Below are 10,602 nucleotides of genomic sequence, written 5' to 3' on the forward strand. Positions count from 1 at the left end.
ATGTTAGAGCACAGTTTACATCTACGCAGATTTTCAACCAATCTGCAGATGGATTTTTATGCAGGACGAAAGTTTCAAACATACAATTTAAGAGCTCTAACTCACATCCTTTGGAAGTGTTATAGCCTAGAACAGTGTTTGACAGAATTCAAAACTGTTCCAACAATTCTAGTTCAACCTAGCAACAAGCAATTTTAATCAAATGCTTGTGGAAGTAATTCTAAAAACATATCCTCTGAGAATCAGGATACTAGTAAACCTTTTGGACAAGCAGTGCAGTAAAATTCCAGGCAGTTGCAGATAGTGTATCACTCTTCCTCACACTCAGTTACTAATCTCTTTTCCCCATCTCACTGGATTTTGGTGGGGAGTCCAGAGAACTAAAGGTGAGATGTGATACGGACTCCTCCTCTCCTACTCCCTCAGGGTTAAAGAGCTCCCGTTCCTCTACAACCCTCCTCCTCTTCACTCAAGCAGCAGCCAGGCTTTAGCTCTTTCCAGGAACAAGAGAAGGTCAAGGGGGATTGATACTTCACTCAGAAGCAGAGTAGGGGAAAGTGGCTCCTTTCCAACCCTTCACTTCTCATTACTGTGCAGGTGTTACCCCTCCCCATCTCACTGAACTAGCTGGAAGAGTTCAGAAGTCAGCTACAGGACTGAAGACTGAGGACACAAGATTAGTGCTGCAGATGCCCCAGCAACATTGGATCCAAAAAATTTGCTATTATTTATAATTGTGTACATTTAGAATCATCATAGTATCAGTTTAAAAGGATTATCTGAATTATAATGCATGATAACTTTATCCCAGAATTCACTGCCTGACGAATAAACATTACCCAGTTGTTGCTCCCAGCAGCAGCACTGCATATATGCTAAAAAAAAAATATTTAAGGACACCAAGATGACATAATCATAGCTGTAAGGCATGTTACTTGTAGGCATGCTAAAGCACTTCCAACAGAAGAAAGAAAAGCACAGAGAGACAATACTTATAAAAACCCCTAGATATGTCAAAAACTATAAAGAAAAAAAAGTGATAGAAGCTCTCTCCCATTGTTTTACAGTATTTTCAAGGTCCCATTTATACACAGTGCAAAAAACACAGCCTCTGAAGCAAAAAAACAGCTAGCCCAGTTGCACACCTGCTGGGTGTCTTTTGGACTAAGTATTTGCCTAAACAAGTAGGTTTTTAACGGAACTCTTTCATCAAAGCAGGCAGTCATTTGACCAGGCTTCAGAATCCCCAGATATACCACCTTCAAACTAGCAAAACACAAATTCACCAAACTCATTCATGCAACTTAGATTTAGGATCATATAATAAAAAATAGAAATCAAGCACCCCTCAACTTCTCTTTTAAATTATATGTAGGGAAAAAATAGAAGAACATGGCAACTCAAACCAGAGCAAAAAAGAAAAATGCAAGCCTTCCTAAGCTGAAGTAACCAAATTCTTACTTCTAACTGAAAAGTATTTGTGAAAATTAAATACAGCTGTTACAAAAATGACAAGGAAATAACTACACAAATCAAGAACAAGATCGATCACACGTAAAGCATTTATCAAGAAAACTCATTTACAGTATCTTAGATGAAAGGTGATATAATTCAGTGTTAAAGAAAGGTTCATGAAACATTATCAAAGTTGAATAGTGACAGAGACTAATACGAAACCCCAAAGCTGTGCTTTTCAGTATTCTAAATTTAATCAGAGTATTGGTAATTAACAACAGAAGACTTACAGAGTCCTCACTGAGTTGCAAAGAAAAAAAAAAAATCTTTAGAGAAATAACATCTCACATAACTACCAACCTTACTGATAAAAAGTGTAAATATTTATAGAGAATGTAAGCAGATCCTAAAGGTTATTTCTTTGTTTGTTTTTTTTTTTTTTTTTAAATGTTAGCCATCTCAAAGACATCAAACTTTCACCTTCCTTTTCTCTAAAACCCTCTGTTGAAAACCGAGCCCTTCTAAACCAACTCTGATGTCCTTTGGGAACTTCCTTAGCTGCTAAGTAAAAGGGTGGAAAGAATGTTAAATCCACAAGAGATCTTCACTGTTAACTCTCCGAGACAAGCACATATAAGTAAGGTATTCCCCTTTTTGATTATTGCTACCATAGTGCTGTGAAAGTCTTAAGTCCTATCAGAGCTATACTTTAGAGGCATTTGTATTATGACTCAGAAACCAAACCTTCTCAAACACTCTCACTAGTAGCCCCATTTCTGCTTCCCCTCAAGACCTGCAAACACATTTCCATCATCACCTGCAGCATTGTCATCAAATGAGGGCCCTCATAAACCTGTGCAAATGCCCTCTCAAGCCCTCTGATCACTATTCTTGTCCAAAATAACACCTAGAGCAATGAGTGAAGAAGTTTATGTCTCATCAGTGAGAAAATTATAGTGAACAGAATGACTTGCCTGTTCTCCAGGTTTCTCCACGTGGGAAATGGAGAAAATAATACCAAGTACTGAATTTACTTTGCCACAAAACTGTTAAAAAGCTTTCGTTAAAGTGAAAACACCAGTGCTCTACATCTGGCCTCCTGACTTAGGATCTCTGAGCCCGATAGAGTAAGTACTTCCACCTGGTATGTAATTTCTAGATAGGGCACTGTTCCCACTTAGTAACCCTACAATGAAATTACGTACCGGCAGGCTTATCTGCAGGATCGCAACCTCAGGTCCTGCCTTCGATGTTCACAAGCGATGACTGCAGCAGGATTCCCCGCGTACACAGTGGACTGCCTATGAAGCGATGAGCTGCAGAAATCGAGCCAAATCCTCCTCCACCTACCAGATGCTCAAAAGTACGAGGCACAGTTAATCACACACGCTCTCCACTCTTTCGCTAAGGGTTTAAAACTGAAGCACCGTCCGGGAATTCGTTATCCCCACCACCCCCTCCCGCCTCTCACCACAGTTTAACCCGGCCCCGACACCCCCACCTCCCGCACCTCTCTCCGCCCGTTGGCGACAGGCCCTCACCTCACCGCCCGGCACCTTCCCTCCCCCCCCAAAACCCGCTTTTTTTTAACCGAAACGCGTTACTTACGAGGCCGGGACGCCTCTCACCCCCCGGCGCCACACGGACGGACGGACCGACGGACGGACTGACGAAACGCCCGCTCCCCGCGCGCGCCGCCGCCCCCGCGCGCAGGCGCCCTGCCGCGCCCGCGCGCCCCCCTCCCCTCCCCTCGCCTCAGCGCCGCGTGCCGGGGGCGGGGCGCGACCGCCCGGCGGCTGAGGGAGCGGAGGGGCCGGGGCGTGAGGCGGAGGGACCTTCCTTCCTTCTCTTCCTTCCTTCCTTCTCTTCCTTCCTCTCTTCCTTCCTTCCTTCCTGCTTTTCCTTCCTTCCTCTCTTCCGGAAGGGAGCGGGGTGAGGGGCCGTGGCTCAGCCCTTACCTGCCGTCGACCCCCCAGCCCTCGCCCAACCATAGAGCGCGGGGGATAGAGCGACCGCCTCCCGCCATAGAGACACCCCCCCTTCGCCGGTGGGATAGAGCGACCCCGCTGTGGTGGTCGTCCCCTTCCCCGTCATGGCAGCCGCTCGGCGGGGCTGGGAGGAGCGGGCCTTACCCGCTTTGTTTGCCTCAGGATTTCAGAGTAAAGTCGGGGAGCGTAACTGTATCGGCACAGATCAGAGGGTTGGCGGCGGCTCGGCACGCCCGGGATGCTCGTGGCTGGGCGCCAGAACTCTCCCCAGGTCTTGCCATTTGCCGGAATGCAGACGTGCCGGGGGTAGAAGTGGTGCCAGGAGTAGAAGTCCCTGGGGTAGAAGAAGTGCCGGGGGTAGAAGAAGCGCCTGGGGTAGAAGTGCCTGCGTTTTTGGAAGCTGCAGGGGAGTTTTGAGGGCCGTGGGCATCGCAGCATTTGCCTCGCTGGTACTTGTTGAGAGTTCCGCTTCCTCTCAAAGCGTATCCTATTTAGCTCTTATTTACAGAGAAATTAGATGGGGTTTGGCAGGAGTTCTTAGGATCTCAGAAATCGGAACTTAGAAGATGCCTGCTTCCACAACCTAATCACTCAGGAAAGAGAAAGGTGTTCCCGTTCCCGAAGTCGAATCACAAAAGGGCTTTCTGCCTTGAACCCTAATGGAGTGCAAACAAAACCCCCTCAAATGCACGTGGCCACATGCAGATGGCTGAAAGGTTTTATCGTGTTATTAGTAAGTTTTCTTAATATTTGAAAAAAGCCTCAAAGATATTTTTGCCTATAATCCAAATTAGATCACCGTATAGATTAACCAAAGTTCGTATTGCTGTAACACAACATTTGTTGTTTCTCCATGCAAAACTTTCCAGCGTAACTGCCCCTGCCCTCAAAAAAGGAACAATTAATTTAAATTATTTGGTCAAAATATCAAAGCCGTTTCGCTGTCGATGGCAAGAAGAGCAAAAGGGGAGCAGTAGGGATGGCCACAGTGCTGTCCTATGTAGGGTTCGGCATTCGGAAGATCTCGCGATGTCACGGAAAGTTAAGAGGGTTAGTCGCAGCCTTGTGATGTACCTGTAACCCCACCTCCCCTTGTTAGTATAAAAGGAATTAACTGCGCAATAAAAGGGGGAAGTTGGCGCTCACACTGTGTATGTTATCTGTCTCTTTCCCTGGTCCGGGCCGACCAGTGATCTAAGCGTGGCACCTTGATATGTAGCGAACGCTACAGTCCTACTGACTCCACTTGGCTCTAGGGTAAGCCTGCGTGCGTGCCCGTCGGGAGCTGGAATATTCCACCCAGACCTTGTAACGTTGCACCCAAGAGGGATCTGCTGTCAAGCACTAAAAAAGCCCTTCAAGAAAAAAGCAAAATTCATCTTTTGTGGTGAGAAATTACTTCTGTTAAAAGAACTGGAGAGGAGAAAACTTATGTTTAAAAGTGTAAAAAATTAAATGAAGCAAAACGTTGCAAATGTTTTTGCAATAAAAAAATAGCCTCTGCTGACATTGTCAGAAATTGGATCTGAGGGAGAATGAAGTATAGTCTTAAATTCCTTCTGTTTGTAAATAGCGAAGGATGTTGAAAATCCAAAATTAAAAGATGTATGAGTAGTTGTCCAGTAAAAACTGTATGAGTGACCCCTTTTCCAATAGTATCCGTCACACCTGTTGAGAGTTTTAAGTCAGGTTTTATAATGTTGCGTAATTGTCAAATCCAGATGCTACTTGCTGATTGTAATCAAATGTGGCAAGGCGGCATCCGTCTCAAAGATAGTATCTGTCAGTGCTGTGAGAATCAGAGCTATAGAAGACACTCCACTGAGAGAGTGACAGCATTAGTCATCGTTTGACCCAGCCGAGACTGTACTGGCATTATCCGGCTTGTCAGTCCACGCACATACCGCAGGTTTAATTAGCGTGTATCTTCAGCCCCAACGCACACAGCAAGTGACATTCTCACTCATCTTACAGGCCAACAAAGATAGGTAAGCAAACAGTGAGACATGAAGCTCTTATGGCGGTGGTCTCGCAGGATAGATAAGGGGAGAGAAGAGGTGGCCAAAGGTATGTCTGAAGATGCTAGAAGCAAATCGGGATATGCAGGGGATCTGCAAGTGTTGTGTGGACTTAGAGGTATCGGGGATACTGTGTTACAGGGTATAAAGGATGTGAGAGAAACTTGGGCTACTGCAGTAAAGGCATCGTGGGGGATGTGGGAAAGAAATGCACTGAGAACAGCAGTTAACTCCATTTATGGCCCATGGAACACAGTGTTAAACTGATAAAAGCACTTCTATGGCTACACTTCTTTTATAACAGTCCCTCTGCATGTTTTCCTCCACAAGTGTTCTTATCTGGCAAATTTAACATTTGCCAGACTTTCCTGAATCAGGTTTCTTTCCTCTGGACTAAATGTTATGCTTGTTCCAAAAAATAAAACCCTCTCGTGGATCTCATGAGAACAGTCTGTATTGAGAAGGGTCCTGAGGCTGGGATCTCCTTTAGTGATCTATCTTTAAGCAAAACCTTACATTTTCCCCTACCTCAGAAATTCAGGTTGTCTTAGGTGAGATCTTTAGCTGTTGATTTTAATCTCACTTGTAGAATATAACCAGAACTGAACTTAAGCTACCCAGAATATCAGCCATGCATCACTGGGCCCTATGCCACATGCAAATGTAGTACAAGCTATTTTTTCCCCAAATGTCCCAGTGACTCAAGGTTTTCAAAGTGTAAAATGATATTTTTGAAATCTTTGAAAAAGACCAAAGATCATTCATTAGTTGTGGAAATAATGCCATCCAATAAATAATTATCTGTAAACTTAGTAGTAGGTATTTGAGTGGAATGCCGCATCTCCAGTTTGGAGAAGGACATACAGTATATGGCATGTTGAGTAACATTATTACATTGAGGTGATGAATGGACATTTTTTTTTCCTGCCTGGGAAGAGGCAGTGACATCAGGCACAAAACCTGATACCTCATCACTTTCCTTAGCACAGCACAAATGGTTTCCCTCAGAAATCAACTCCATACCAGCAGGTTCTTTGTGCTACTCAAAAATTACCGATGAAGTGATCCTGGATGTAGTTTATCTCAATACAGTGTCATAGAAACAGCGGAATTTCTGAGCAAACAGAATCAGAACATGGGTCATTTGGGTCTGTTTCTGTTAGTGTTGCTATTTGCTGAGCAGAAGTAGATTTTAAAGCCCTGCAAGTTAGTTTCCTATTCACATAGACATCAGTGACCTGAAGTAAAATTGTTCCATAAACAGGACTTGCAGAAGATATGTCGTCCATGTCGGACGCTTTTCCCTGCAGCAAGTGTGAAAGCAGCCTTTCTTTTTTCATCTCTGTTCTTCAGTCTCACAGTTTAAACAAAGGCCTTTTACCTGATAAATCTTTTGGATGAAAGCCACTTGCCTGATGCAATGTGGCCTTGAAAGGTGAACAACAGCAGTGACCCATTCTTGCATGCCGATGTGATACTGAGGAAAACTTTGGAAGGGAGATTTGACTTCCCAGGCAGTGGTTTGCACACAAAATCCGACTGGTGTTTGTGCGGGCACAAGAGGAAGTTCTGCCTCAAGTGTTTAGACATCAGTGACTCGCGATCCCCCTGACACTAGTATTTTCTGTAAGAGTGTTGATATAGCTGTGTTAAATCCAGCGTTCTGTGCTCCTGTTTTTACTGTGTCTTATACAGCTACACCCTTATTTTAAACCTCGGAGCCCAATCCTAGTACACGCTAAGTAAACATTCTGCAGCACAAAATCACTTCCATGGAAACACGCCCTGACGGTGATGACTTACTGTCACGGTTGTACAAGTCGGCGCAGCAGAACTCACTTTAACATGGTCTAGGTGCTGGTGACAGCGTGGTGTCAGCAGCAGGGAGTTTAGAGCGGGCTTCAAAAGTCATCCCCACAACTGGTGGATGTTCAAGCGATTGGTTTGTGCTGAATTTCATGTCACTACAGCTACACTGTTAGTGGTACCCAACCTCATCTGGCTATGTGTACACAGGAGGGCAATTAATGCCTTGGCTTTGTCAAGGTAAGGCTTTGACTCTCTGAGTGAAGTAACAGCTGTATCCCAGGGTAAATTTACAGGACTGTTCAGAGTCACACCCGCTTATGTCCCACAGATGGTGGGGCAATAGCCCTGAAGTAAAAGGATAGAGGAGATGTTTGATAAAATGAAAAAGGAAGGAGTTAAACTGGAAAGGGATTTGAAACAGGAGGGAGAGCGAGTGACAAAGAAAAAGGCTTTAGGTCTTCTAAAGGACAGCGGGAAAGAGACACGAAGCATGGCAGAAGTGAGAAGCAGATGAAAAGGGCATTAACCTGAAATACCAGAAAGGAAATGAGAGAAGAAAACAGGAACAGAGGTAAAGACAGGCAAAATCAAGTGTGCTACTGGCTGAGAGTGTAAGAAGTTTTATACTGTAGGTGTTTGCTGGTGTACCGTCTGGTGGGGAAAGTAGTGGTACAGTGACTCAGTATGAGTGTTTTACCAAAGTTCCTGTAGCAGTTACACATTTAATCAGAGAGGAAGGGTCTTTTTGAATGTGGGCCTCTGTACTTTCCTGGGCTTCTCACAGATGTAATCCAGTGTTTCACCTTCTCACAGATGTAATCCAGTGTTTCACATGATAAAGTCCCACGCAAGGATCAGTTAAAACACTGGGGGATTTCACAAAATGTGGCAAGGATGGTCCCATCTTTCACATTCTGCATGAGCTGCTCCTTGTTCATCAGTACTAGTTTCCTTAGCTCAGTCTGGATTACAGTTTCCTCGCAAATATGAGGAGAGCAAGGACCAAAGGTTCACACAGCTCTGTGATGAATTCCATGATAAAAATACAGCACGCCATGGATTGGCCACAAGGACCCTGGCAGATAAATGCAAGGTATTTCTGAAATAGCGCTATCAAGGATAGATGGGAATAAATTGCCACTCCACAATTGTCCCGGGCTCATACCATTTCCATGTGAGAATGAGAAAGGAAAAGATGAGGCGCCCAAGTCTCCATACCATATCAGTGAATTCTTTAGGCATACCATTAATAAGTAGTATGCTAGGGAGGAGGGTGTGTAAACCTTAAAACATCCAGCCAGAGTTGTTGTCAGGTCATTAGCCTAACTTTTACAAGTAACACAAAGTTACTTCTTCGAGTCAAGACAGATAGCAGCTGTAAGATTCTTCTGCATGTATCCAGACTTAAACTGGTGTTCGGATTTGCAGCTGAGAAGGAGTTTCCCACCTGCTGAATTACCAGAGACCTCTGTCACCTAGCTTACTGTGCCCTGTTGCACAGCTCATCAGCTAAGATCTCCTGGGCATATTTTACACAAAGACCAGCTTTCGTTTGGAACAGGGGCCTCGTGCCTCAGAGACACCTGGGCTGAGGTTGAGAACAATTTATTTTTTGAAAGATTTCACATTTTAGTTTGGTTTGTTGTTTTGGGGTTTTTTTTTGGTGTTTTTTTTTTCCTAGCTGATCCAGAACAATAGAATGCTTTGGCAGATTTCCTAGTACAAGGTGTGTATTTACAGAGGTGCAGACACAGGACTACAGCCACAGGCTGCTGGTACAACTGAAACGTCACTGGTCATTTCTGTGGCTACAGGGAGAAGAATGAGGAAAGCTGAGGTGCGAGGGCAGCGAGGCAGGCATATGCGGTTTGTTCAGAGTGCGGCAGCTGTGGTCCAGTTCATAGACATGAAAATTATCTGAAGATGCTGCTGAGGCTGAAGGAAGGAAAGCGAATGCGTGAAGGACAGACCCTGATCTGCTGGCAGGGAATGAGGAGGGAACATTCTGTTATCAGAAACAAGCCCAACCACACTGATAAGCCCATGAGACTTTACCAGAGCCCCTTCCAGACCATTCCTTTCAAAGTAAAACAGAACAGCAGGGAGGGTCGGTCAGGCCAGCTCCATCCCATTTATTATAGACTTGCCTGGCCTGAGTTACCAGGTTCTCAGAGTAAAACTTTTAAGCGGTGCATGCCCACACAGAATTGTCTGGTGCTCCCACGCAAGATTGTTTTTTTCCTCCAGTATTTCCTCTCACTCCCTGGAAGAGCTTTCTTGTTGCGACTGTGAAAGCTAATCCCATTCAAAGAGATACCTTTCCACCAGTACAGCTCCCCAGCTTTGGGCTGGCACCTACAAGCTGGCCCAGAAGTCACTTGCTGAAAGCAGCTCAAGAAACCCTTGGGCTGGTTTCGTGTCAACCACTGCCAACCTTTGATTATTTGCTGCCGCTCGGTGGTTATTGCAGATAATAGCTGATGTCCCTACCGCAATGCTGGCTCCTCACCAGGTCTTTTGGTGCCCTGAGGCTGTCCCGGGTACCTGTGACTACCTTCGAACACATTCAGAAAATGAATCAAATGCTCATATCGTTGGGTACTGCCCCGCGGTGCAAGATGCCAGAATTAAGAGACACAACCAACTGCGTGATTTACTTATAACTGAAGTTGAAAGGAAGGATTGGATTGTATTCCAAGAGCCTATACTAAAGGATGAACAAAATGAAATCTACAAGCCTGATCTCATATTTGTAAAAGGAGACCAGGCGATCGTTATTGATGTAACAATTCCATACAAAAGCAAACTGTCATCATCGGAGGACGCAGCAGCAGAAAAAGTAAAGAAATACTGCCATCTTAAAAGTCAAATCCAGGAATTGACGAATGCTAAAAATATTAAATTTAAGGGATTCCCTGTGGGAGCACGAGGTAAATGGTATTCTGGCAACTACAAAGCGTTAAAAGCATTAGGAATCTCAAATTCCCGACAAGACAAAATTGCACGATGTATGTCAAGAAAAGCTTTATTTACTTCTGTTGGTATTGTACATATGTTTGCGAGTCATTCGAGATCTATTGTAAGAACTTAATCATCTCTTACTGTTCTGTTTTATATCGTTTTTGCTATATTACTACTTGTTGTTCTTATTGTATTTACTGTTCTGTCTTATACTGTCTTTGCTGTATTACCATTTATTGCTTTGCTGTATTACTACTTAACTCTTTAATAAAACTCCCCCCGGTACTCCTGCTCTGTTACCCTGGCACTGGAAAGGTCAGGATAGTAAACTGGAACTCGTATTCGTGACGTGTCACGCCAACCTAAAATTG

At 44.3% G+C, this 10,602-nt stretch overlaps 1 protein-coding gene across 3 annotated transcripts in view; it reads right to left on the reverse strand.

Annotated features, from left to right (window-relative positions):
* The window catches only part of B4GALT4 (beta-1,4-galactosyltransferase 4), a 32,150-nt gene extending 28,612 nt beyond the window's left edge, over positions 1-3,538 (reverse strand). The window contains exons 1-2 of one of the 3 annotated variants that reach the window (XM_075034374.1): positions 3,064-3,538; positions 2,661-2,801 (exon numbers count right to left, since the gene is read on the reverse strand). The gene's annotated coding sequence lies outside the window, so the exon portion shown is untranslated. Of the gene's footprint in view, positions 1-2,660; positions 2,812-3,063 lie in introns of all 3 variants that reach the window. The other 2 variants (XM_075034372.1, XM_075034373.1) reach the window with 2 other exon arrangements.
* Between the last annotated feature and the right edge of the window lie 7,064 nt (positions 3,539-10,602).

This window comes from Buteo buteo, chromosome 8 (genome assembly GCF_964188355.1).
Source record: "Buteo buteo chromosome 8, bButBut1.hap1.1, whole genome shotgun sequence".
Taxonomy (NCBI): Eukaryota; Metazoa; Chordata; class Aves; order Accipitriformes; family Accipitridae; genus Buteo; species Buteo buteo.